Source organism: Takifugu flavidus, chromosome 5 (genome assembly GCF_003711565.1).
Source record: "Takifugu flavidus isolate HTHZ2018 chromosome 5, ASM371156v2, whole genome shotgun sequence".
Taxonomy (NCBI): domain Eukaryota; kingdom Metazoa; phylum Chordata; class Actinopteri; order Tetraodontiformes; family Tetraodontidae; genus Takifugu; species Takifugu flavidus.
The window spans coordinates 6,271,575-6,292,611 of NC_079524.1; the positions used below are offsets into that span (position 1 = coordinate 6,271,575).

At 49.6% G+C, this 21,037-nt stretch overlaps 1 protein-coding gene across 1 annotated transcript in view; it reads left to right on the top strand.

Annotated features, from left to right (window-relative positions):
• Nucleotides 1-4,627: 4,627 nt before the first annotated feature.
• The window catches only part of fam222aa (family with sequence similarity 222 member Aa), a 42,700-nt gene continuing 26,290 nt past the window's right edge, over nucleotides 4,628-21,037 (top strand). The window contains exon 1 of the mRNA XM_057032583.1: nucleotides 4,628-5,506. The gene's annotated coding sequence lies outside the window, so the exon portion shown is untranslated. The remainder of the gene's footprint in view (nucleotides 5,507-21,037) is intronic.

Sequence of the window (21,037 nt, forward strand, 5' to 3'; positions counted from 1 at the left end):
CAGAAGAAGCGAAAGAAGACATTTATGTCACACGGAGAAGCGAAACGGTTTGTTTTTGCAAATCAACCCGCGTCTCCTGATAAATTCCACGCCTTTCAGCCGCTCTGCCGTCCTCGGCGACGTGACTAAATGTTTCCAAAATTGGCAGATGAGAGATGATTATCAACAGACTCTCTGTCCCTTTTCCAGCCCGAGTCTGGTTCTACCCCGGGAATCACAAAAATGCCACGATGAGCTGATTAAGAAAACATCCGAGCCATTCCGAAAGCTTCTTTTGGATTTCTGTCCTCGTGTCTCATGTTGAGAGTATTTTATTTTGTTAAGTCGGGAGTTTTTTTGTGCTGCGTCGCCCTCAGTATTTAAACCCTTTGCTCCCCACATCATTGTTCTGCTGCTAACGCACTTCAGGCTCAAGGTCAACCAAAAAGGGAAGACACAATCGTTGCAGATGCTTTCTAGAAGGAAAAAAACAAACCAAAAGAAAGATGCAGCTTTAGCTTCACAGTCGAGCCTCCTGCAGGACGATTGCTGTTGACACCGGCCTCGGAGCGGCGACTGGTTCCAGGAGACGGCCACGAGGAGACGGTGTCTCTAACGTGATTAGCTCGTGGCTTCAAATTAAACACAAGCCGATAATGAAACCGGGGACAAAGTATCCCGTTGTCCTCAGCGTCCCCGCAGATGCTGTCCCTTCTCTGTGCCGTCCCTCTCTTTCACTCCTCCTTTCATTTCCAGCGCTTGTCCTTTTAAAAGGCAGTCGGTAAAAGAAGTGGTAAGTGTGTGTCTGTGTGTTTTAGGGAAAGTGCACGGTGGGTGAAAAAAAACGGGGTGGGGGGGGGGGGGGCACTCAAATCCCAGTGGCTCTGGGGAGCTGTCAGAACTGATAGCGCTCTATCACTTGCGAACGGAGGTGCAAAATTGGGCCGAGCTGAGCACTGTGCAGAGCAGAGGATGATGGTCCCTCTGTCCACTGGAGCCTGACTGACTGAGACGCAGAGACAGGAAGTGTCCAAGCAGCTGCCGAGCAACTGGAAACGAAGGCCGGCCGTCTCGGAATGCAACACAAGCAGTTCGGAGCACAGAAACATCAGGACGGCCGCCATTAGTGCTATTAGGATTCAGTCAAAAAGGAAACTTTAAAACTTTAGAACGAACAGCCACAAGGTTCCATGAAATCATTAGTTCCTTGAGGAATAAACCTTGAGCTTGTTTATAATCACGTTTCACACAAAAGTGCGAAATATATTCGGCTGAATCAGATCAGCAGCTAAAATAGGCTAAGCTAAGCAGGAAGGACTTCAGCCAGTTTCTTCCATCCAATTCATCCACGTATGGAGACGATCCCGAGCAGACGTCCCCCCCCCCCGGTTGTCCAAACACGTCTCCCAGCGCCGCGGCTCTCCTCTCCATGAAAGTGCACGGAGCGGCCCCTCACCTGTCACACACACCAGTGCCGAGCCACCTCCGCTTTGTGTGGTGAGAGGCAACGCGGGAAGCTCTCCAGTGGCAGGGAGAGTGGCCGTGTTTGTGGCAGACCTGCCCTCAGCAGCTGCCGCTCCGAGCACAGCGACGGCGCTCGAGAGCCCAAACCTGAGCGTCCTCCCACGCCGTCCACTGCATGTGATGACAGTGTCTCAGATTTGGATCGCCACTCTGGTCTTTACAAGGATAACTGCCATGAGATGTAACAGGCCCAGGCGTGATGGAGCCCCCCCCTCCCTCCGGGGCTTTTATGTGCCTGATTAATGGCGCTGCGTAAAGGCTCGACGGCGCAGAATAAACAACAATTCACCTCTGATCGTCTGCGTGTTGCGTCTGATGTGGGCGTCAAAACAGGACTGCAGAAAAGACAGAAGCCTGGAGTCCACGTTTACGGTCCACAAAGGTCTCCTGCTCGGGTCACGCTCCTAGGCGGAACCTCGCCGCTCCAGAAGAAAAAGAGAGGAGACTCATAATGGTGACTTTTTTGACCAAAATACCATCCAAGCTTCCCCAAACATGCAGCTGTCCTTCGGTGTCAGTCGTTCTGGCCTCTGATCTCTGGCCCGATATTCTCTTTTCTCAACTACTGTCAGTTCAACGTCCACGGGGAGACGCCCATTTTCCAGTTCCTGAGTCTTAAAATATTGCAGCAGCAGTCCAGTCAGGCAGGGTTTCATATGTGCTTACTCACACGGTCTTTGTCTCCGCAGTGAATCGACTGAGGTTTGCTCGCCGCGGCTGCCGAAGCAGGGGTCAGCCGTGTTAAATTCACTTATGCGCGATGATGTCGACACAGAGGTCTCGCTTCAAACGGGTGCCGTGGTTTGTGTGATTAGCTTCGGGCTTTTTGCTCTTTCGCTCGTCTCCTCTGCCGATCTCTCTCCTCCTCTGTCAGAGACGATGCAGCTCAGCGCTGCAGATCCTCCACGCCGTGCCGGCGCCGTCAATACGACCAGACGCCCGCCTCTCATACTTTGCGCCCTTGCTGCCTTTTCCAGTCTCCTCGCCCCCTTCCCCCTTCTGAGCGCTCCCTGTGCCTCCGTGTCCTTCAACCACTTGACACCTTTTCAGCCTCATCCCCATCAGTGGGCAGGCGGCATGCATTTCAACCCGGAGGGCACAATGTAGCGATCCTAGCCAATCAATGGCAGATAAATCAATGCTATCTCTATTTTCCATGCCTCTGCCACCATTGATTCCCCCCCCATCCTGTTATTTTGCTGTTTGCGGGGACTTGAACTTTGCTCAATTAAATTGAGTTCACTTTCAGGAACAAACTGTAATAGCATGAAGATCTCAGCTCAGAGTCGGTTGCTGGCGTTGGCTGTGGACGTGGGCACGGATGTATTTGTGAGGGTTTTACCGAAGACGAGTCTGGAGTCAGCGGCTTCCCGATAAATCGCAAACACTTGCTTAGACTGGGCGTTCTTTCCTTTTGGAAACCGAGAGAAAATCAAACAACCATCTGATCACATTTACCAAAGAGAAGGCAGAATTAGCATGTGACTAACGCTAGCGTTCCTAGCGTTCAAGCTAAATGCTAGCTTAACGTGATTTCAGATCTCATCTCCGGGGCTTTAGATCCAGTCAAAGGAAAATGATTTCTGGGAAATGCACAGACTCAGACATATTATTTTGAAAACCGCAAATTATCCGCTGTGATATTTCACCAGCCTCCCCATAAATAATTCATTGTTTTTATGTGCCCTCATGCTGTCTTGGGGACGGGAACAGCCGAGTGTTTTCACAACGCATTTGTGTCCAATCTTCTGCGTCCTGGCCGCGCTCTAATCAAACCACAGTAAACATGCGGTGAATGTTTGTTGAGTCATCTGCTTCTCAGCTAATCAAAAGGCTTATTTTCGACAGGCCGCCTCAGCGGCGCACAACAATATTTTTCAATTAAATGTCGCTGATTGGCTGTTGTGAAGGTTGATGAATGCGAACTGCCCAGAATTCAAAGTATGATCGGCGTGGGGCAGCAATCAAGGGCTGTGATTGCGCCGAATTCGCTTGTTTCTTCTTTGCCGCCAAACTTCTTGGCTGTACCCAACAGTAGCAGCCGCTCTGGGAGAGCTAGCACGAAAGTGCAAGTCATAAGGAGAATTTCAGGACGGCGACACGGAGCTGCCAGGGATTGGTGAGCAATCAGATAGGGTAGAATTGATGACCTGGCTCAGGATGGATTTCTTGGAAATGGCTGCCAAAGCGAGGTAATACTTTCAGGCTCTTATCGGCCCTGGCATAAGCTGAGTGCTGCATCACCCACTTCCCAGCGTCAGCTTATTACAAGAGTCCATGATGTGTGATTACTCACGCCGCTTTTGTGCGTGCCGCTCTCCGCACTGGACACACAAGAGGAACGGAAAGGGGACGCCGCTGAAGTAAAACCCCCACTGTCGCGATAGCCTTTCAGGAATTGTGAGGCGTGCCCTGGAGGTGACGGCGTTCACCCTTTCTTGGTTGATAAAGTTTCTCCTTCTAAACTCGTTGGACCACTCTGCCTTTTTTGTAGCTCCTGGTTGAAGCACAGCATGTGACTACAGATCACTTCTAAAAAAATTTGCTCTCCTGAGTAAAGCCTCTGTCTTTGATGTGGGAATTGCACCACCACACAGCAGCCACACCTTCAAAACTCTTAACTCATTATTGCAAAAGGTTATTACATTTGTGCTATAGGAGTTCCAGGCCAATTAAGCGAAATTGAGCACTGTAGCTCCTCCAATTCATAAACAGTACATTGATGATGCACGCTAACGGTGCGTAATTGTGTTTGGGTTGCGTAATAAAACTTGATGTGTCCCTGCAGACCACTCACTTCCTGTTTCCTGAAGCAGCTGTCTGACCAGTGAGGGATTTAGCCTTTAGCATTTGACTGGCCGTCTGATAAGAATAAAGGAGTGATTATAGATCTCAATCAGCATTCTGTCGTGGCAATTTACAGTTGACATTTTTCTTATTCCGTAATAAACAACGTGGTTTCAGACGCTTGGACGCCGAGCATCTCTATGGTAACAGTTCTCAATTAGCGATGATTGGCCAGCCCGTGGGAATGTTTCTATTCCCCGAGCGCGCTGATTGGTCGGTGGGCGGTCTGCGCAGCCTGACACTCTGCAGCGTTCCGGGTTATTGTCAGTCTCGGCAGCTCGGCACAAGGGCAGGACCGCATCCCGGAGCTGCCCGAGGCGGCTGGCTTTTCATCCAGACGTGAGCGCCACTTGTTTGGTCATCGCACCCGAAATAAGACGTCAGGGCTACCGAGGGGACTCCAGTGCTTCGGCCGGAAAAGCGAACATTGAAGCGGGAGCGAGATATCGGGAAGAGGCAGCCGACCGCGGAGAAAGTGGCGGACGGAGCAGAGCCGATCACCGGGATTTTAACAGGCGGCGGCGGCGGATATCTAGCCCAGCCTTGATTTCTTCCAGGCCACTGTCATCCCACATTGCCTAAATATCCTCACCGGGCTCCGCATGATCTGTTTTACCTGAGCTCGTGCGTGGCGAGCGGGCGGACCTCGGTACACCCGTGCGTAACAGCGATGGGCTTTGGAATACTGCGTAGCAGTTGAAGTATCCGGTCTTTCGTTCCACGGCTTTTTTATTTGGAGGTATCAACGAAGAAGAACAACCGGGACCTTTTACTTTGTCTCGGAGGCCAAACGTTCGAAAACGCCGAAGCGCACTCGGTGCGCAATCATTCCGAGGACGCGCCTGACTGTCGACCTGCGCTTTCGCCCTCGACAAAAATTGGCATCCGAGTCGAGGAAAGAGAAAAGGGCAATGCTCATTAACTTTGCATGCCAGAGGCTTTAGTGTGGAATCTAATTCTCGGGGTTACCGGCATATTTGCATACCACTGGAAGAGGATAAACTTCATCAACATTTGACCTCGACGAAGCAGCTGCTGGATCTGCGAGAACAGGAATGAAACCTCTTTAATCTGGACCACGCAAGTGTGAGGCAGATTGCTCAGCGAAGGCTACGATCTGCATGGAGTTCTAGACTGCACTACGGAGCAATTTATGGTAAATGTATAGATTTGTTTCCCTTTTCTTTCCTCCGGAGGTTATTAGACGTTGACCATTCGTTTAACGCGCTGTTATAAAGTCTCCGAATTCCTCCGGGGGTGGTGAGCGCAGGAACATCCCGAAATAATGAAACGCTGTCGTTCCCCCTGCTCACATGATGATGTCTCACATTTAACGCCTTTGTTTTTATGCGTGACCCACAATAAAAGGACGCGCTGTAAAGCTCGACCTGTTCGGGAGCCGCTCCCGGATGGGTCCAGGGCTCCTCTGATGTCTGCTGCCCCTCTCTCCAGCGACGGGGGGCAATTAAGCGCCGCGTCGCGCTCGTTGCTCCGCGGGCAGGAATATGTGGCTCCGAGGAGTTGCGGCGTTTAGCAAAAGGTGCGAATTTCCATCTGCGCGTCCCCGTGCGACAGCGCGGACGGGGAGGGCGACTCCGGTGTCTGCTGCAATTAGCCGTTTTCACCCCGGGGTGTTAATGATGTGCGCTCTCGTTTTATAGCCGGTCTTTGTGACGCGCTTTTATCCTGGAACTCGTAAAATCCAAGGATATGTGAGCCCGGCCCTGTAAAACTTTTCACTCTAGGCGTGCACGGACAGCCCGTGGCTGCGTTTGGGGTCTTGAGGGCCCATTTGTCTCCGTGTCTTGTGACTCCTTTATTGAAATCCGCCCCTCCAGGCACCGAATGTACACAGAGGGGAGCGATTATCTCGACTGTATCCGAAGTCCGTGTTTTATTTGATTATGAACGTTGGGTGATAAACTTTCGGCTGGTTTGACTCCTTGTAAACTTTGAGCCTGGGTGCTGAGGCGGCTTTGCAATATTTAACTCCGGGGCCCAAATTGCATAGGAATGAGCCGCCATTCTGCTGACTGCAGTCAATGCTGCTGTGTTTTATCATCGGACCCGGATCCTCCACAAACTTCATCTCTCTGGCTGCACCTCCAGCAGCCCTGCAGACTGTCGGCCCGCTGAATATAATATGGGCCCCTACAGCAGGGCAGGCGCCCCCACAGTCGGGGCACCTGCCACAGAGCTTCCCTGGCTGTATTGAATAAAACATCCAGTGATGTATGAGGCAGGGGCTGCACCCGAGGGGGCAGAACTGCCTCATTTACTTCCTCAACCCCGCGCCTGTGACCTGCTGAGCAAATTGCGCTCATATTAGCTCTGCGGCTGCTCCTCACCTAAACAAATAGTCTTGGCAGCATAATGCTCGCCTTAACTCAACGTGATGGTCGGACGAGGCAGAGGAGAACAAAAATGGCAGCCGGCTTTAATATCTAGGTCACTGAATTACCTTTTGCGGATTTTGCAGCTCTTGGGTTTTTTTTTGGCTTTTCTCACCTGTTTTATTTTTTCTGGCTTCTTTATAAGTCATTTTTATTCCCTTGGGGAAACAAATGTCCTTCTACAAAAGATGGGTTGCCTTTCGCCTCGTCCTTCCTAAACCGTCTAACAAAGGCAGAACGCCCACAACTACAGGATATGAGAGCTATCAAAGCAGGTGGCTGCAGACAAGCGTCACTCTCCACCGTTTTACTCTGCGTCTGAGAACCAGAAAATCTGGACACTCCGGCACAATTTGATCTACGTTCTCTCCAGATTTATGGAAGGTGGAGAACAAGTTCTGGTGTCTCGCAGAACAAAGCCTGGCATTTTCAAAATTGCCTATCAGCTTGATTGATTGATGGGGTGTGTGCTCCTGACTGTATGCCTCACTTATTAAAGTGCCTGCCTGAAGGAACGCCCATGAATATCTTTTAAGTAGCTGAAGTTTAATTTCCTGCACTCTGTATTAATCTTTTTTTAATCCCTGCACAGTTTGATTGTCTGGACATCTTTACCCAAAGGCAGTAAAACTCATTTTGGCACTTACTAAAGTACAAAAATAGATGCACGTGTCTATGCGTGTGTGTGTTTGTGTGTCCTGTTCAGTGTGCAAGCTAAGTACATCAGTTCAGAGCTATATTTTTGAGTAATTACAGAAGAGTTGATTAATTTTGAATAAAAAGGTAGTAAAACTCCTGTCAAAGACAAGAATGGACAGTGTAGCCGATCCCCCATAAAAGCAGTAACACGTCGTACGTCGCCTGCTCGCAATCGTGCACCAGCGTCCCGTTAGATGCACGATCAAAGTGCTGCATTTCAGCAAAAGTTCTGTAACCGCGCCTGTTCAAACGCATCTCATGTCGGAGGCAAGAAAGGAGAGGTGTCCTCTCTTGTACTGTACGATATTACACGATGTAAAGGCAAACTTCGCTGTCCAGACAGCGAGGCTCGTCTCTCACGTCGGGAACCAGGTTGGGGATGAAAGCCACATGAATCAGACTGCTCGCGAGCGTTAGCAGTGCATCAAATGCGCTCGGTGCAACACAATTCGGTGCTAAACGCAGGTTAAAGGAACATTCCTGGCGTAGATCTTCAGCACTTGTGCCTGTGCGCTGCTGGTGCTGGACCTGGTTCCTCCTTTGTCACGTCAGCTGTGCTTGATGGAGAATCGATCCCAGGACTTTATTGGTGACAACAGCCGCACTCACTCACGATGTTTCCACGCTGTCCACCATTTAAACAGGCTCTCCTAAAGGCTTCGGTGGAGTTCACTGCGACACACTCAGCTCTCAGACGTCCCATGTCCCGGGAAATATCTGTCCATTGGACATGTAGATGTGATCCACTTTTCGAGTTTTCGGCCCGTGTTTCTCTGATCCGGAGTCCTCAGACTCGCAGCGTGTGATCGTGTACATGCGCCCCTGCTGTGTTTCTGATGGATGCTACATGTCAGCGGATCGCCTCCGCTCGCTGCGCCTGTTGTTTTTCCTGCCTTAAAAGTTTTTCCTCCTCTGCTGTCGTCCGACCCGCTGCGACGGTAGCCGCCGCCGGCCCTTCGTCGAGGCGGTATCTGCGTCCACTTAGCGCTTGATGGACCGCTGTGTTCCACTGACCTCCTCTCTCTCTCTCCCTCCCACTCTCGCCTCCTGTCAGCCTGAATGGAAGTCACATCTCACTAGGCCACAGGGTTAATATATAGCCTTTCAATATGGGTGGTCAGGCTATTTCTTTTGTTTTGAAAGAAAACTGGCCTCCAACTAGCTTTGGTTAACAAGTGCACTACAGTAGTAGAAGGTCTGAGTGTTGCACACTTTATTTTCTCCATAACGTCTGCCTGCAAAGACTTCTTAAGGAAGGAAGGAGAGTAAAGAAGATCTGACAAGCTCTCCAACAGTGAATTTGCTCTCCATAGAAACAATGCCTCTCTCGCCTTCCTCGTGGTCACATTGATTTGTTCTGGGTGACAGTGCAGGCTGCTGCGAATTCACCCCGCCGCCATTGATCTCAAGGAGACGAGGGGGAGGAGGGGGGGGGACCAGAGCCTGGCGACACGGAGTGACGCGGGCAGCTCCCTCCTCAACCTGAGCTATGATAAAAATGAAGCCCGGCGCCTATTATCAGATCAGACCCCGCTGTACGGCTTCAGCCACTGTATCGCAGCCTGATTTGTTTTGGAGGCCTGCACGCGCTGTGTGATTTGCTATTGTGCCTCTCCGCGTTTCCCATTATCAGCTGAACTCTTTATTGCCTCTGTTTTCCATGCCAGAAGCAAGGCTGTTTTTTATCTCAAGCAGGCCTCTGATTAATCTCCCCCTCTATGCTGGTGCACTTTAATCTTGAATGGGAGATATCTGATTCTCCTCGGCTATTGAGGAAGATCAAACTTTAATGGAACAAGGAACTGCACATCATCCTAATCTCCATCTCTGTGCATTTTGGCTGACTGACTAACCCCCCCCCCCATTCCCACCCTAGGCTTTGTAGCTTTCTGCAGGAAATATATCAGAGCGATAAGGTGTTTTCTGCTCGTGCCTCGGTAATTTATTCCCCGTCGACAATGACCAGCGTGTTGCGTCTGCATTGTTTGATTACCTGGCGGGAGGAACGGCCCGGAAAAACATGGAGGAAATGATTGGCGCTTACAAATGTGCGAAACTTTTCCGGAGGCATTAATTGGGGTTTCAGTCGTCCCACAGGGGAACAGTTCTCCCCGTCTCTCTTTTATTGACACGTGAGGGATGTGACCTATGTCGCCTGTCTATAATAGCCTGAGGAGGGATACGTCAGCTGCCCGGATGGAGTTCATGTGATTACGCTACAGCCTGCCCACCACTCGCACAGCAAATCAGCGCTATTTCGCCACCATGCACTCCACGGAATAACAGGGTACATTATGCTGACCAGCATCTGCATGCTGCTGCAAATGGGCGACGCTTACGGAGCGTCGCCTCCCTGCAGACGCCTCGTGTCTATGACAAAAGGAGACGATTACCCAATTTTTAGGCAGCTGCGCTAAGGTAATGAAATTTCCACCGACTGGAGAAAACGCCGTTGTCTGGCCCGGATTGCAATTGCAGCACCCTCCCCGTCATTTCCCAGCCTTTGGTGTGAATGCGACGCGATTTAATAAAACTCTGGAGATTTTTATCATTTATTGCCAGGCCCCGGCAGCCGCAGCGAGGGCGCGCGCTGAGGCCCGCGCAGATAAATTCAATTTACTTGTTGAATTTTAAACAAGATCATTTGTAACAGAGCCGAGATGCGATCCACGGGGAAATGTTTCTGGGTCTGGGTCTGACTGTTGCAGGTCAGCCATATTGTTAATATAAAGCAACCCTATTTTTACTCGTCTGAAATTTCCACCCTTCTTTCCGGTGATATTATTTTTGTCAAGAAAGGGCTGAAAATCTGCAGGATATTGGACCCTTAGGCCAAAGAGCTTCTGTGTGCCTGCCTTCACTCACATACAGAAACATAGGGACAATGACATGAGGACATGTATGGACACACAAGTACACACATGCACACACACACACACTGCAAGCCCTGTTTTATTACCTCCTGCCTGCTGCTGGAATTGCTTTCCTCCCTCGAGTGAGCCAGGCAAAGCCGGCTTTATTGTGTTAACCTATTTGTGTGTCAAGAGCGATTGCGGCGTTCTTTATCTCTGTTTGTATTCGGATGGGGAGACGGCAGAAAAAGAGAGAGAGTGAGAGAGTGACGAGGAGGAGGGGGGGGTGCACAGAAGCCAGGCGAGCCACTGGAGTTAGACGGATGGTCGGTCACTTCGCTCCACTCCGAGGGATAATGACTGGTTGCTTAGCAATAACCCACCCCCACCCTTTCCAGACTTTCATCTAGAGTAATCACTCTTTTTTTCCTTTAAATGATTTGATATAAGGCCACAGCTAGCAAATGTGTCTATTTAACTGTGGGCTGAGTGCATCAGTATACGCACGTGTGTGTGTCTGTGTGTGTGAGCGGCGTAAGCGTTCATTAATATCTGCCTTGCGTGGAGCTGTTAGTGGAGTTTGCCCAGGATTATGATGAGGGCCAAAGCTATACTTCCTGCAGATAGCCGCTGCTCCATGACCTTTGACACGCGTAATGCCTCAGTGGCGGCCGTGTATCACGCAGTCGTGTATCTGCATCTTTCTGACGGGTGACCACGGCTTTTGAGTGCTTCCCCTCGCCAGCTCTTAGTTTTATTAACATTTTTATTGAGTCGGACAAATTGCTGACCTTTCGTGACATAATGAATCGCCTGGGCGTCAGCGGCAGAATGGGGGTTTCAGAGAAGTGACTGGCATCCGTCCAAAGGGTTTAACACTTGATTTGCAGTGTGTTTATTCAGCAGGTGACATTTAATACAGCTGAGTGTTCTCCGGCGTTTAGGTTCCATTTTCTGCTGCTTTGTTGTTTTTTCAAATCTTAGCGGGGGGGAAAAAATTAATCGATGCAGAGTTTTAAACCTTTGAAGCTCCTTCAAAAGCTACCATCCATCTGTTCTTGCTCTCCGCACCATCTTTCCTTCTCCAGGCTCACTCACCATCGCTAAAACTGACAGCCAGGCTCATCCTGGGAACTTTGTACTAAACACACAGCACTTCCACCCCCCCCACCCCACCCCATCTCCCCCCCCCCCCCCCCCCATCTCTGTGGCATGCTTCTGTGACTGCGTCTATGGCAACAGCTGTCCAGCTGTCACCACAGCCAGCCAGTCAACATCTGCAGAAAGCCGACGCGAGTGCAGCCCGCCGTTCTCTCCCAGATGGGCTGTCGAAGTGTGTCAGGCTTTTTGGCTGCGCATTACCGCTGACCACATCAACCGTATCACCGGCTTTTTAGCGAACGTTATCTGCTCATGTGCCACTTGGACAATGGCGCCAGGCATCGCGCGGCAACTGCTTTTCTCAGCTGCGAGTGAATCGTGATGCGATTCGTATTATAACAACCAAAATATCTCTGGCCCTGCTTTTTTATTTTTTTTGTTAGACATTATTATATCCATTAATAGTCATCTGCCTCCGTTTGTGTCTGTGTGTACTTACAAAGTCCCAGCGAGCAAGGTGCAATGGCCTGGAACTGACGAGAGCCCACTGGGAGTCTCTCCTTGATGTAGCTCCCCAACCCCCCTCGCCGCCCCTAGCATCGGAATGACGGCGAGATGGGCGCGAGGGGCACGGAACTGTCTGAGCGTTGATGGGGGATGGCGGAGGGGGGCTGGGGGGGCAGAGCAGCGGTCCCTCTCCGTCAGCCACAAACTAGGATCAGAGAAATCGCACGGGACTCCCTCCAAGGATGAGCAGAGGGAAGGTGGGGGGGGGTGAGCAGCTGTTCGGTGTTTTTCTCCCTCTTCCTCGCTGGCTCATGTGTTTTCGTACCCTCTCCGTGGTCCCCTCTCGGGCTGTCATTAGCTTCTGTCATTTTCTTTTTCGTTGTGGTTCTTCAAAGGAGGAATGTCTGGATCGCGGATCAGATTAGCCATTTGCCCTTTCGTTGTATCGGAGTCATTCTCCGGGCCCTTTCTTTTGGTTTTGGCAACATTTTGGGGAGCTGATTTCTTCATCACTCCTCTTTGTCTAGCTGTTGCCACTCAGGCATGCCTCTGCTTCTCCCCACAGACGGCTGCAGACTCCGGGCGAAGTTTGATGGATCCTGTTTACTGGAGCTGAGAGAATGCCTGGATATCTCAAATTAAGTGTCACTTAAAGCATGTCTTTTAGTCGGCTTTCCATTTTGTTCCACCCATCTCCGGTGACAGCGCTGCGCTGCCAGTTGTAACAGTGACTGAGAGGAAGACATTTGGTGATTACGCATGCTGTCATGATTGAGGGGTGAATCCAGCATCTCAAAAACCAAATTCCATATGGCTGCGATGAAATCGCTCCACCCAGTTTGTGTGAGCTGCATACAAACTGGCCCTGTCCCAGTGACGGGGAAATCGGCTGCTCGTGACTTATCGTTTTATCATTCAAATGTAGCCCATTGATGCGCCTTCCTGTGATTGACAGGGGCGTTTGAAAGCCGCAGCTATCTGGATTCAGCTGCGGCGGCCCGTTGGTAACGGCGACAATAGTCCCCTCTTTGCCTTGTTTTCACTCCTTTTCCGCTGTCACAGAAACCTCGCTGATTGCCTCGCTGCTAGGACGGCATCCTATTAATCTTTTAAATAAGGTCTGCAGCCAAGCGGTATTGTTTGCGGAGAACCGAGGGGGGAACCCTCCCTGACCACGTGGGCTACCAGGGCTGGGCCCGTCTCACCGCGGTAGGAAAGCTGAGCTTCTGTAAAACCAACAATATCAGAAATCTAATAGCTGCCTTGCAGACAGACACTCCCGACGCCTGTGAATGTAACCAGCTCTGCCCGACCCCGCCTGACAACGCTGCAGGCTCCCGCTCTTAGCTTAGTTCTCCAGGTGCATTCTGGGCTTTCATCTCTGAATAAAAGCCTCTGTGTTTATGCCAATTTTCTTTTTCTTTGCGCTTATTGATCCCTTTCGCCACGGTAGGGTCACTATGTGGTTTCCTTTCTTTCTTTTTTCAGTTCAAGCCTGAAACCACACAACAGCAGAATATTTCAAAATGGCAACGCATTGATGTATGTGACCTGTGGAAGAATAGCGGCTCGACCCTGGCAATTTGTCTGAAATGGACGTGATTGAAACAACTGTTCTTGTTCTTTTGCTGTCAACGGAAGGGAAACGTACTTGTAGAAGGCTTTATGCATTCTGATTTCACCGAGTAGGATTTTGTGTTTAATTAGGCGCGATTTGTGGAAATTTCCCTGGCGGTTAAAAAGTCTTTTCTAGTCTGTACTTTCTTGTCAAGTGGTTGTTAATGGAGGATTTCTGCAATACTCCTGACACCTTCCGCTGTATAATGGCTGCCTTTCTATGCTAAATGTATCCCATAAACCTAAGCTTTTAGGTGTGAGGAGGTGGCAGCAGTGTTTGGTCTCTCAGTAGTCCAGTGGTGAGAGGATACTAAAGGGAGCGTTCTCGAGTTTTCCTGCATCGTTGACTGGTTTCTGGCCATGGAAACCTGGTGAGGTAAGGTAACTTAGATGACTAATTGACTCCTGGGTCAAAGCCGCAGGACAGCAAGACTGCCGGTCAGTGGAAATCGATATTCTTTGCCTTCAGGGAGCCATGGCTGCTTTGTGATCGCACACCTGTGAAAGCCTGTCCGTCCATATTAAACTCAGAGCAGTATGCTACCACTGTGAATATGCGTCAGTCCGGTCTCTCCCTGCTGTCTGTCTGTCATTTCAGGACACCGTCTCGCTCTTTTTCTGCAGCGCGTAACCTGTTTCACGTTTGTAATCCTTTGTAACCGTTTATATATATATAGGTTGAAATGCGTGTGAAACCACGAGTGCCTGTTGCCTCTGCAGGCCGTGCAGGCGGCATGCACCCTTTGATGTCCCTTTGTGGGTTAAACCTAAAACCCGCCCTTCACCTGGGTATGAACCTGAATGATCTAACAGCTAGGCTCACATGTAGCCGCACGTCTCCGTCGCTCGCCTCGGTATCTGACAGAGATTTTCTCAGTTCCTCCCGTGCTGCTCGGCTTTATCAAAAGCTTACCCCACCTCCTCCCTCCACCCTGACCCCACCTCCCGGAGACAGCACTCTTGACCTGCCGCCCCATTGTTCCCATCTGGGATGGATGAGGAGCCGCCTCTGTCGGCACAATCCTTCACTCAATAGCCACACCATCTGTTGACTGCGTGACTCTGGGTAACAAGCGGGGATTTTTCTCCGTCTGTGCGGGGTGTGAAAGGAGCTATCTCAGGGGGCTTCCTGAATAGGGTTTTAAACTGCTGTGGCAGGGTGTTGTTGTTGTGCACCTCACACCCCAGCCCTCCACCCGGCATCAGCCCAACGCAGCCGGCTGGGTGTGCGCAGGATGAGAGGTCCTCATTGTGCGTGTTCACAGGCCCCTAAGCAACAGGGTCACCTTGTCCCCAAACAAACGCTGCCCTCGGTGGAATTGTTGGCACGGCGTCTGCGTGTGTGTTTAAAGGGGGGAGTGGGTATTTGAATGAGAGAATGCATCATCAGGAAAAGGAGAGAAGCCTTAGCTGTGAGGACATTTATCCACCATCTCTGGCTGTGACATCAGGGCCTTTTCACTGGGTCTGCGTGAGGCTTTCAAAGAACGGCACCGATAGAAATCTATTGGGCTTCGTTACAGGTCAAACAGCACTTGATCAGCGTTTAGCGCAACAAAGCCTCTGGTCTTTTTATGGCATAAGGAGGCTGAAAAGGAAAACAAAAATATCCTGATCAGTGTAATGATCTGCGAATACCGATTTCATTCTAGTTTGTCTGTACGTACTCCAGCACATTTAAGCAAAACGGTCTAGTCTTTTTCTCGCCCAGCTGCAACTCTGCCACCAGGGTTGAGCCTCTCAGCTATCACCGGGCGCCCCTCGTCCACCTGTGTGTACACGATTACAGCGGTAGGTTGGACTCTCCTCGCGGCCTTTACAAGAGTGTTTCACCCCCAGCTTCTTCCTCAGGCGGGGAAAGACTACATGAAGAGCGGTATGAGCAGGCGGCCTTGAGCCCCATTACCAGATGAGGCTGAGCTGAATGAGGGAAAGAGCTTGGGGGGAAGATTGGGGGGTGGGGGGGTGTTGTTGAATGCAGGTAGAAAACTGCAGTGACAGCAGAATGAATAAATTGAAAAAGTCTCTCATTGTAAATTGTCTATTGCTGGTGACAAACGATCTGATAGGCGAGCATCCGCGGTTTCCGACACTCGCGTCCCAATAGAGCTGTGAATAACCGCTCTGTCTCCACGCTGCTTAGCACTGGCCCCGCATTTAATAATTCATACAGTGTGAAATATTTTCCCCAGAACAGATATGCCAAAGAGCCGCTGGCAGCAGGCGAGGGGGGTGTCCCCAAGGTGCTAATTTGGGGAATGGTGACGAGGGTAGATTTCCAAAGGGCTCTAGTTTACAGCAGATGCATGAAACACGCTCCGTGTGTTACTAGAAGAAGCTGGACCGGGGTTGCAGAGACGGTGTGTTAGAACGCGACTGACATTTAACTTCGGGGCTGATGTGCCTGAAAATAACTTAAACTGTCTTAACACGGTTATCGGTGACTATGGGAGCAAAGAAAGGCTCTGGAGCTGCTAAGTAGCTTTTGCTGCTCGCCCCGGTGATGGTCGCGGTCGGGGCTGACATCGGTGGCAGCAGGTATCTGTAGACGCTTGGCTGACGTCTCCACCTCCTTCGGGCTCCTCTCACAGCTCAGCCGCTGAAAGCGTCTCTCCAAACGTCTCTCCCCGACAATCTCGTGATTTGTTCACTCATGCCACTCGAGCAAAAGCACCTGCAGATGTGTACCCAACCATCGGATTTGTGTAATGCATGACTTTGCCAGGCCTGTTCCACAGCGCAGCCCTGTACAAACTTGGGTTTACATGGCTCACATTCAGGCTCTGATACCAATTATGCAAACTATTAAAAATTTAAGGAGGACAGTCTTTTATAATTTAATCCTAAAGTAATAGATTCTATTAAAAATGTATGAGAGCTGCTTTATAGATGGAGTTGGAATTAGTGTCTATCAAAGAGTCCAGTCAAGGATGGAGAGGGAATGGGTGGCAGGAGTGCTGGTATTGCCTCATTATTCAAACAAAATATGATTACCAGAGCGCAGGAGTCCCTCGGCTCGCTGTCCTCTGCCATCACAAACAGCCTGCTCCTCAGAGGAGATTCTCACCGGTCAAATGAATCGGGTTTCCTCTTTCAATCTTGCAGCCGGGATTTGAAGTGACGTGTGATTTAGGGCAGTCTGTCGCTGCAGTAATCTTTGTCTTTGGTTTCTCCTGCCTGGTGCGTCACTGGAGATCGTTCAGTCTTGTCCTGGTTCAGAGCTTTAAGGAGGTGCTCAAGCATGAAAGCAGGAAGCCTGTGGTGTTGTAACTAAATGTCCCTGACAGCAGACCCTTCACCAGCCTCCTCGCTCCTTGCTTTAACTCGCAGGGACTTCTGCTCAAATGTAGAGGTGGTGGCGTCTCTTCACCACACACGTGTTGTATTTTTCTCTTTATCAAAACAGGTTTTTACTGTTTTACCTCTGAACCCTTCAGTTGTTTTGTCCTCCATTTTATCCTCCTCCGGCAGCGGAGCGAGCCAAACTCTTTTAATGCTCCACAGGTTTTATGGAGTACCAGAGCGGTTGAATTTCGCTCCGTTATCAGCGGGGCGCAGTAATTACCGTTTCTGCCGCGATACCCAAACCTCTAAACAGACTCTGCGCTTAATAATATGCGACGGGAAGAGAGTCAAGAAAGGAACCCTTATGAAGCTTATATGGATTTTAAGTTCTTCCTCTGAGGTAAATTCTTGCCTTTTTGATGTAACGGCTGCCTGTTTATGGAATAAATCCGATGGGCTTAATCGATCATCTCCATGGAAAGGTCAAGAGGAGAAGCTTGGTGTTTGAAGTGCTTATCCTATGGAGGAGCGCCAGAAATGTGACACCTTCTTATTAGTGAGCGGTGGCAAGCAGATTAGTGACGGACAGGATGGCCCGGGGGGATGATTTAGGGAGATTCAGCTCTAAATACTCTGTGCATATCAGAGAGAGGGAGAAAATTATAAGCTGCCTTCCCCCAGTCCCAATTTTCCACAGAAAAGCATATTAGTAGATTAAAAAGAAATATTCTGGAAAATGGGGGTGGAACAGACAAAGAGGAAGTCACCAGATGATGGCGAAAGGTGAACAGATATTTAGCGGGTTTAACCTCATGAACTTTTTTTGTTTAAAATTGCTTGAAGTCAGTGGTCATTTTCATCCCTCCGCAGTTTGATCTAATCTGGAGTGCGTGGCTGTGCAGCGTCTGTACTCAAAGTTAAAATCAGGATTTCTCTCTGCCTAATCCCCTATCCAGGGATCACTCAGTAGGGTGAAGACAATTACCAGCCCGCTTTCTCATGCTAATGGAATCTCTAACTAGATCTTAGAGGAAAAAAAGGGGAAAAAATAGATGGAGGAAGAGGAGACGCAGGGACGACGGTGCAGAAAGATGACCCAACTAAAATGGGTTTTTAGATTACCATTAAATTATTGATGGAGACCCAGTTGTAAAGCCTAAGGTCAGGATTTGGAGAGCATTTTCCGAGAAAGGAGATAGATTATCGAGTTATTTCTGTGTGTGTGCGTGTGCGCGTGCACGTGCATGTGTGTCACAAAGTTGCTGACAGGACCGATGTCACTAACATATCAGCAGCTGTGTGCCAGATAGTCTGGCTTTCACCTTTTTATCACCTGCCTCCAGCAAGGTGTCTGGAGTGGTTTTAAATTGCATTAATATGCAGGAATTTATAGATTGCCTCCCTTGGCATTTCTACAGGGAGGGGAAGAGAGCATTACAGTCTCCATCTGCACTAATTACTGGGTCTTGGCAGTATTACCTGTCTCGTGTGAAGGACAAACCCAAAGCACCGAACGCTAACGCTCTGAGCAGCAGGAGCTCATCTGATGCGGAGTCTTCGGGAAGCAGGGTGCCCCCTGGGCGTTTTTATTCTGATGTGTTTGATGTGTTGGGAGCCTTGACGACTATAAAAAAAAAAATCTCTGTTAGCAACATCAATGAACAAGAGGAGTCGGCCTGGCTGCCTTCCCCTGGAGCTTGGTGATAGGAGCTAACCAGTTTTGGACCCAATTTTACTGACAGTTCCTCCGAGCCTGCCTCGTTAAAAGTATCAGCAGGCATCGTGATTTAAAGCCACGCAGCTCCGGAGTCATGCCAACAGGTGTCCTCCCTGGTGTCTAGGTCTGAAACAACCGGGCGCCACTTTGGTGGACCCTCTGGTCCAGGAGCAAACAATGGTATCAAATATCCTCGTGAGCAAAGAGAAAAGGAGCGGGCATGTGTGCCATTATCTCTGCGGTGACCTCGCCTCTCTATCCTCTCGGTGGCTGGTCAGACTCACTGATAACAAGAGCTCTTATCGAGTTGTTATTGTCATGGAAAGCATCTCCCATCTTGAATGATTACAACCTGCCCTTTTCCACTTTCCCCAATCACTGAGCGGTGACACTAAGACCTTGCAAGAGATCAATTCTTTAACTCTTCGCTCGTCGACAGCAGCCGGGCTGACAAGTATCAGCGGCGCCCGTGAGTTTCTCAGGTTTCTGTGGATTCCAGTGGCAGGAGCAGAACCCCCAGGTGTTTGGGCCATCTGTGCTTGTAGCCAGCAGGTGATTACCGACTGAAGCCTGGACTCCAACTCTGCCAGATTGGGTTGTCCCTGCTGATGTGGTCAGGACCAGTGGGGGGACAAGAATCAGAAAGGACGTGTTATGGCATGAAGAGGGAAGAACCTACCGAGTCTCAATGACAGAAACTGCAGCAGGAAGGGAAAAGAAGCGCGCCTTCTCTCTCTTGAACAGCTCCGCTGCGAGAGCACGCGTCATTCTCAGTTTTTATGGTCTTTATATCCAGCTGAGCAGAAATGGCTTTGTCACACTTCAGATATATCAAATGAGATCAATGTCGGCATTTCTGCGGTGCGCCGTTTGATTGCCTCGTGGGCTCCACAACACGCCAATGTTATGCATGACTGAGTATTGGATCTGCTACAGCCTCCAGTCAAAGACGGCGCAGTTGTCCTTTGGACCATGGGAATTGGGGTCACCTCAGGCCCAACAGAACCACACTCAGACTCAGGTTCTTGGCAAATGAGGGGAGAAATCACATTGTTTGGATTTAATTATATTCCATTGATTTATTGAACGCCCATTAATAACCATACGGTGCGAGGCGTCACCCCCCCCCACCACCACCACCACCACCACCCTTCTCAACGCTGTCGCCAGCTCGTTCCATTTCATCACAGACTGACATAAGCCTTTCTTTGAAGTTCACGAGCCAAGTTGAGGAATGACAGCAGAACAAACAATGAACAAAACACCCAAAGACAATGAACGCTGTTTGAATATTCAAGCGAGCCACTGTAGGACGGGTAACAGGGTGGAGAGGGGCGGGGGTGGGGGGGGGCTGCTGTTTTGTTGCTGTTGCGTTAAGCCGTGAATGGACCTGCCCGGGACAATAAAGAATTGTGTCTCGTCGGGATAAGAAATTTTGCAATATCAACAATGCTTTACAAATGGTGTGTAATAAGGTTTACTGTGAAATATAAATCCGAGCTTGGAAACCCAGAAAGCGCAGCTTATATTTACCATCTTTCACCGTTTGGCTGGAGTTGCCGTGGAGGACTTTTGATTCATGCTCGTAATTCTGGCCTGATGATTTTTTCCATTGCGGCAATCATTGTGAATATAAACATTTTTTGGTTGTTTTTCCTTTAAGATATTCCCTTGTTAGCTGGACCAGGCTTACTTTATTAAACACAGCCCTCTGGTGTACCTGCGATTGGCAGTCTGGTATAAATTCCGCAGCTACCCTCCGTGTTCCTGCGTGACAGCCGGTGCAGCTGCCTTATAAAACAATACAAGCAAGGCTGAGGCAATAAGAGGAGAAGAGAATGTGTTCCCCCTGCGGTTTATCTGACAATCTTAAGCTGCGTTCTCATTGCTCAAACTCCTCTGCTGGCAGCAGCAGGAGCACAGAGACTCAGTCATGCTGCAAAACCTTTGTTGTACTGATAGACTGATTAGAAAAGAAAATATTATTCAAGCCAGGCTGTAAGTGCAACATGCGCAGAGGTCATTTTCCTAAATGAGTGGCACTTAAGAGAGACATGTCCATGAATGCATCTTGTACGAAGCTGCACCTGGTCACCAACCTGGTGCAGCATGCTTTTCACGCCATGATGCGACGCCACAGTTAATCTATTTCACTGTATTTACCTGTGCACATCTTACCTGTGTTGTCAAATGAGGACTTGCATGAGGTTGCAGCGTAGAATTGCCTTTTCTGGTTCTTTATTTGGTGGAGTACGCTGAGGGTGTGAGCTCCTCCGCCCTATTCCGTTGGCTACACCTGTAGACGCATGTCTTAAAATTCATTTATTCAGCCCCATGATTTATTGATTGTTTTGTAAATTTTAGATGTTCCTGCCTTCAGAATGATAACAGTAAAGTGCCTTCCGAGCCTGTTGTTTAGTATTAATGAAAGCTAACCCAGCGCAAACATGCAGCAGTTGGCTGTGAAGTCAATTAGTCATCATTGCTGTTACAGGGCTGACATTAGTCTAGGCAGC